The sequence below is a fragment of the Marmota monax genome, unplaced genomic scaffold (genome assembly GCF_021218885.2).
Source record: "Marmota monax isolate L192 unplaced genomic scaffold, Marmota_monax_Labrador192_F-V1.1 WCK01_AAM20220418_F8-fsc00151, whole genome shotgun sequence".
Taxonomy (NCBI): domain Eukaryota; kingdom Metazoa; phylum Chordata; class Mammalia; order Rodentia; family Sciuridae; genus Marmota; species Marmota monax.
In genome coordinates this window covers 1,715,218-1,722,197 of record NW_026694226.1, presented here as the reverse complement: position 1 = coordinate 1,722,197, position 6,980 = coordinate 1,715,218, and positions in this window count along the sequence as shown.

Here is a 6,980-nt window from a genome sequence, read left to right as displayed (position 1 = left end):
TTCAGTTAGAGCGGGGACTGTATAGATAAGAGTGGAGGACTGAGGACTGAGGGGGACCTGCTATCCCATTATCAATAATGTTGAGTAGGTCTCTTCACTTTTCTGCTTCTCCTTCTTCATACATATAGACATACAATCCATCCCTTTTTATAGCTTACAACATACTTTCATATACATTTTCTACTTGATTTGATCTCTCTCTTCCCTGAGATAACAGAGCAAATATCATGCCAATTTTGAAGGTGAAGAAAAACTGTCTGGAAAGGTTAACCGACTCATCCACAGCCACACAGCTTGTTGAGAAGGCAGGACTAGAGTTGTCTTTAGACTTTTAAACCTGAACTCTTGGCACTTTACATTGTTTTCTTTCTACCTATAATATGGAGGCAGTACTAGAACTAGTCATAGTCTTGCTAAGAATTCTACACCACCTCCTCTGGGAAGCCCTCCCCGGATTCCACTATCACAGGAGGAATTTATAGCCTCCTACATACTCTCTTGGGGTATTTAGCACCTTTTCTGGAACTGTTTGCCTTTTGCCTTCCCAACTAGAAGGCACATTGAGATTACGGGCTATCCTGTTTACTAATGGATCTCTTGTGCCTAGCATAGTGCCAGACACAGAACAGCCTATATGTGTTCACTTTATGCATCTTGACTTTACTGTCTTAACCAGTGTTCTTTTGTCCAGGGATTCAGTGGCCCATAGCAAAAAACACATTTTATATTGTGAGATAACTGAAAGAAAAGTTTCACAGAACAATACTTATCCCTGCTATGTGCATATATTCTTATATTTTTTATTGCATATATTGTAGTCTTTTTCATTTTTTAAGGTGTTCTCTAAATTGATCTCTCCACTTTTTGGCTGTGACTCGGTACTGGCACAACACTGCTTTCACCTCTTGTATGTTGTGGTGCCTCCTGTATGTTTGTAGGGCTCTGGCAGGTCCTGAACAATGCAGAGATGGCCTCAAGCACCTCTTGCTCTGAGACCAAAGAAAGATTCCCATATAACAGGCAGAAATCCTATCAAAGACAGAAGCACAACCCTGTGAAGAGAATCCAGCAAAGAAGGATGAGTGAAGGAGAGGCCTCGTAAAGGCCCTCCTGTCCCTAGACCCTACAAAGGTAATGGCAGCTTACTGGAGCCTGGAACCCCAAAATACAGACAGACAATATCCCACCTCTTGATGTCAGAAGTCAGGGCTTCTCACTGCTCTGCCCTTAGATTACTGGGAATATGTCACCATTCCAGAAAGCTCTTTGGGATTTAGTGGGCCTTTTTCCTATGTTTAAGGTGCTGAGGGCCAGGCATGGTGGAGCAGGTCTCTAATTCTAACTACTCTGAAGGCTGAGGCAGAAAGGTTATAAGTTCAAGGCCAGTCTCAACAATTTAGTGAGACCTCCAGCAATGTAGCAAGTCCCTGTCTCAAAATGCCCTTGGGTTTAAAAAAAAAAAAAAAAAAAAAAAAAAGTGGTAAGGGAGGTGGGAAACAAGTGGTCATTCTAAATTCTGCCTAAAACAGCTTATGTCCTGGGCCACTTGCTCTGTGTAACTTGGATAGTCCATTTAACCTGGTTCAAGCCAGGCTCTCTATGCCTAAAACTCTCCAGAGAAAACCCACTGGCTCTCTCCCGCATACCTACTCACTCCATCCCTTTCCTCCCTAGCCTATCAGTCTGCAAGATTGGTGAGAGGCAACTTGGAAATCCCAGAACAGCCCTGCCCCCAGTGCTGGGACTGGGAACAGGTGGGTGGGGCTCACATGTAGTGGCTGTCCTGTTGTCTCCTATGGCTATTGAAGTCAGACTGAGTGTTCCAGAACCTAGGCTGCGGAAAGGGAAATGGAGCTGGAGGAGCTTCCTCTAGGGCCATGCATGCTTGCTTTAGGACCATGCCCTTTTCTGAAAGAAAGTAATCAGGGAGTGTACTGAGGGAGACCTTTCATGACCCTCTCTCTGATGTCATCCAAATGTAACTTTTATTTTTGGTTTGTTTCATTTATTTCAATTACAAACGGAAGACATCCATTTTCTTGGTTTTTCTGATTGTTCCTGCAGTCTCAGTTTGATCCTGTATTGTAACTGGGAAGGTGGGGTCTCAGTACCAGGGTTCTGGAGCCCTGTGTCTTCCTGTCACAAGGCTTAGCTTCCACAAGGTCCTTGGCTGAGGTGGGGTAGGTGAGGGAGGGAGAGAGGAGACCAGTGACAGTGACTGAAACTGTGGGGGAAGAGAGGACACTGGATACTGAAGGCTGGGAAGAAGGGAGGAGTTAGTGGTAGGGAGCACAGATTTTTGGTAGAGCAGCCTGGGAAAATCTCGCAGGGTCTTCAGATTCTGCACAATTCGTTCTGCAAAGTTCAGGCATATGCCCATCATCCCAACCTGACTCCTTACTCATTTGCCCTATATTAAGGTTCAGATAACAGTAGTACCTACTTCATAGATTATTGTGAGAATTAAAAAAAACTTAACCTTATTTAAAATGTTAGTAAAGTGTTGCCAGGTGTGGTGGCACACGTCTATAATTCCAGCTACTTGGGAGGCTGAGGCAGGAGGATCACCAGTTCCAGGCCAGACTGGGCAATTTAGACACTATTTTTAAAAAGCCGCTCAATGTTAGAGTGCCCCTGGGTTTTGCTCCCAGTACTGGGGGTGTGTGTGTGGGGGGGAAGTGAGTGTTTAGTGCCTGACATGCTGTAAGGGCTCCATAAATATTATTCTCATTGTTATCAAACCTGTTCTTTGTGCATCATCATCTGCCCACTTCCCCAAGCCAGAATCTAAAGTTACCCCAGTGTCTCCCCCCTACTTGTGCCCACCCTCAATGAGTTTGGAACCCAGGCAGCTTCTCCAAGCATTTGTCAGGTCCTTACTTTCTTCCTATCCCACTCATGCTCTCTCAGGGGAAGCTGGCAATAGGCTCCTGATCAACATTTTTCATTCTCTAGGTTCCAAATCCAAATCCATCCCTAGCTCTCTTAGAAAATGAAAATCTGATTCATTCCTCTAGATGGAATGATTCAGCAGTTCCCCAAGCCTATCTGGATGAAGCTCAGATGCCTCGCTGGGTACACATGGCTCTGAGATCTAGCTTCTGTTGCTTTGCCCACTCTCTCTCCTGCTCTTTCCCTACAATCACTTGTGCTGGTGTCAGGAAGAAAGAACTAAGTACCTGGGGGCTCTGCTCCTGACATCCTGTGCCTCCACACTTTTACACAGGCAGTTCTCTCTGCCTGGATACTATTTCCCTTCTCTGTGAGGTACAACTCAAGTGCCACTTCCTCAAACCTTCTCAGATGCTGACTTAGAGCTTCTCTGAGTTCCCACACTGTATCTTCATCTGGTTTTTACTGCATAAGCTTCTTCAGGGTGGACACTACCTTGTTTTCCCCACACACCCCTGATGCCTCTCAAATAACCTGGCACCCATTGCTCTGTTGGAAGCCAGTGCCAGAGGGCACCTTTCTCTCTGGGCACTGCTGGTGAACCTGGGACATTGAACCAGGGAGGGTGGGAGACAGGATGCCCGCTCCTTGGACAACGCCTCTCCACCAAGGCCAGGGAAGCCCCAGCCCCAGCTGCCCATACCCGGCCCAATACCTCAGGCACAGGAGGCTGGGCCGCCCCCCAACTTCCAAAACAAGACACTGGGCTTCCAAAACAAGACTCAAGCCAACTGAGACTTGGGGAATCGGACAGACACACCTCGCCTGAACATTCAGAAAGGGTGCGTGGAGTGGAGAAACCCTAAGCCGGGCAGATCCCGGACCTACCCACCCCGACATTCAGTATGGGGGTGTGTGTGTGAGAGAGAGAGATAAAGACAGAACTATTTGGGACTGGGGCCAGCCCGCTTCCAGATCTCCTCTCTCTGGGAGCTCAAATTCCTTGGTCCTGGTAAGTCATGTGACCCGAGCCCCAGGCAGCCACTAAACGCGGGGCTCCAGCCCTTCTCCTAAATAAGGCAGCGACAGGCGCAGATCGAGTTTCCCAGTCGGTATTTACAGGTTCCCTGGGCGAAGCCAAACCTCCCTCTTCCCGTGCTCCTCCCTGCTCACGCGGTGGTGAAAGGAAGAGAAGGGGCCCCTTTTGCGCCCTACCCCCACCCCTCCAGTCCCGCGAGCCCCCAGTGAGGCCTCTCCTTCCCGGGCCGCTCGGCCGGCCCCTCTAGGGGCACCATTTAGGTCGCTGCATTCCAAAGCCCTGGCGGCTCTTTGAGGTCACGTGGCGCTGTGGGGGTGGGGAGGCAGGACGCCCCTGACCCGGGCAGGCGACCTTGAGGCGTTCCCGGGAAGTAGATTCTGGTCCCTTCTCCCTCTGACCACCCAGAGGCCAGCTTTGTACTGGCCTCGAGAACCTCCAGGAGAGCCGCAGCAGGTTTTTACCCTCCAGCGCCTACAGTGTGTGTGGCCAGCCGGAGCTAAGCACGCCCGCTCCTTACCTCCACACCTCCCAGCACCCCGGGCTCTGCCCTCATACTTTCCCACTCAAGACACTGACCGCTAGCTAGTCACGAGTCAGGAGGGCATGCCAGCTGAAAGGGCCGGAACCTTGGCTGATGGCCTGCAAAAAAATGGACAGGGAAGTGAGAACACTGGGTAGGGCCAGCGGCTTAGTTTAGGCCAAGATCCATCCTTGTCAGGCAAAGGCCAGAGCTGAATCTGGTCCCCCCTGTTAAGCCCGGGTCCTAGACCTCTGGAGATGTACTTTGGGCTTGGGCACAGGGAAACTGAGAGGGAGTTGATTTTCTTCCTAGCTGGACCGACAAACACCCACAAGCAGCTCATTCCAATCTAGTGCAAACTCAGCCCTGTACTGGAGCTGATTCAGGTCACAGGAAGGGGCTCTCACTTCCATATGGGGTTGAGGCTGGAGTGCAGGGACTGGGAATTGAGTACTGGCCACAGCTAACTTGTCTGAGAAGTATGACATTATAGAAAGGAGTAAGAGTAGACAGTAGAATGAAGAAGGGAGACAAAGACAACAGTCAGGATGGGATGGCGGTCTGCATTTTTTTTCATGAAACATTCATTTGAATGTTTGTTGAGCCTTTACTAAAAGTGAGTCATGGATTCATTTGTGTGATTGTGTGATTACTGACTCTTTTAGCCCTCTTGGGGCTACTACCATCCAGTAGGAAAGCCAGACTGAGGAGCAATTTACAATACAGTTTGCTGAAGGCTACAGCTAGAAGTGAGGAGGGGACACACAGTGGAGTATTTAGCCCAAATTAGAGGAGAAAGGGACAGCTGGGGAGGAAATTTATCTAAATTGAGGCATGAGGTAGAAAACAGAGTTTATCAGTTGGGAAGGATAGCCTTTCACATAGAAGGGACAGCGCATGTAGACCCAGAGGCATCTTATGGAAACAAGCATGTTAGTACAGTTAGTAGTATGACTGCCAGAGGAACAGGAGGAGGTGAGGGAAATTGTACTTGAGAGGGAAAAAAAGGTGAGCTGATGAATAGGGCCCACCCTGAAGGGGATGAGGGTGGGGAAAGCCCCTGTCCCTCTGAATCCACACACTAAGTCCTGCAGGCATGCTATAAGGATGTGGCACCAGCTAGAGTTTTGTTATAAAATTAATATTTGTATCATTGAGATAATGCACATAGATTTTAAAAAATCATATAGTACTAAAAGGGTCGTAACAAAAACAAGTCCCCCCTGGTCCTTTTCCCATCCCTTATTCTAGTCCCTAGGGGCCACCACTTTCAACTCTTAGCTGTTTCTCCTGGTGTTTCCTTTCTTATTTCTAAATAATATACATACTGCCAATCTGGATTCATCTATCTAATTTGTTGACTTATTGTTTTGGAACAGGAGGGTTTTGATTCTCTGCTCGTCTCTCTTTCCCTGCCCTCATCCCATTAGTTTTTATCATAATTTAGGGTTGCATCTGTGTTTGATGATTTCATTATTGACTTTGTAAATACTGTTCATTCTTCAGGCAAATATTCTGGTTACATTTCCTTTTCTAATATTAACTTTTTATTGTCTACTCTGTTTATATTTCCTTTCTTATATGCCCCCCCGTTAATTACTTCATTTTTTTTATTCGTGTGGGTTTTTTTGAATATCTGACTCTATTTCTCATACCCTTTAACAGTTCTGCAAAATACCCTCTCGTCAGTACAATTTTGCATATGGCTAAACCTGTTTTTTTCTTTAAATATATATTTATTTTTTAGTTGTAGTTGGACACAATATTTATTTTTTAAAAAAAATTTTTGAGAGAAAGAGAGAGAGAGAGAATTTTTTTTAATATATATATTTTTTTATTTTTTAGTTTTCGGCGGACACAACATCTTTGTTTGTATGTGGTGATGAGGATTGAACCTGCGCCGCACACATGCCAGGCGAGCGCGCTACCGCTTGAGCCACATTCCCAGCCCCATATTTATTTATTTTTATGTGGTGCTGAGGATTGAACCCAGGGCCTCGCCTGTGCTAGGCGAGCGCTCTACCGCTGAGCCACAATCTCAGCCCTGTTTTTGTTTTTTATTTTGGTACTGAGAATTGAACCCAGGGTTGCTCTACCACATCCCCAACCCTTTTTATTTTTTATTTTGAGACAGAGTCTTGCTAAGTTGCTTAGGGCTTTGCTAAGGCTGGCCTTGACCTTGGAATATTCCAGAACTTAAAATCCTCCTGCTTCAGCCTCTCTGAGTTGCTTGGATTATAAGCATGTACCACTGTGCCTGACCTATCATACAGTTTTATTGCTACTACATTTTCCCCCTTGGAGGCCTTTGTCCCAAGGTGTTGCATCCTGGCATTTTTATCTGGTTGTGTTGCTCACTAGGCCTGTGGTATTTCTGTCATTCTGGACTTCTCATTGCTAGTAGTGAAAAATTCCCTGTGCAGACTGTCCTTCTTGTATTGGAGATTGAATCTGGGTTCTTATGTATGCAGCTGAACAAGAGCTCTACTACTGCACTACACCCTCAGTCCATCCCTTTGCTTTTTTTCC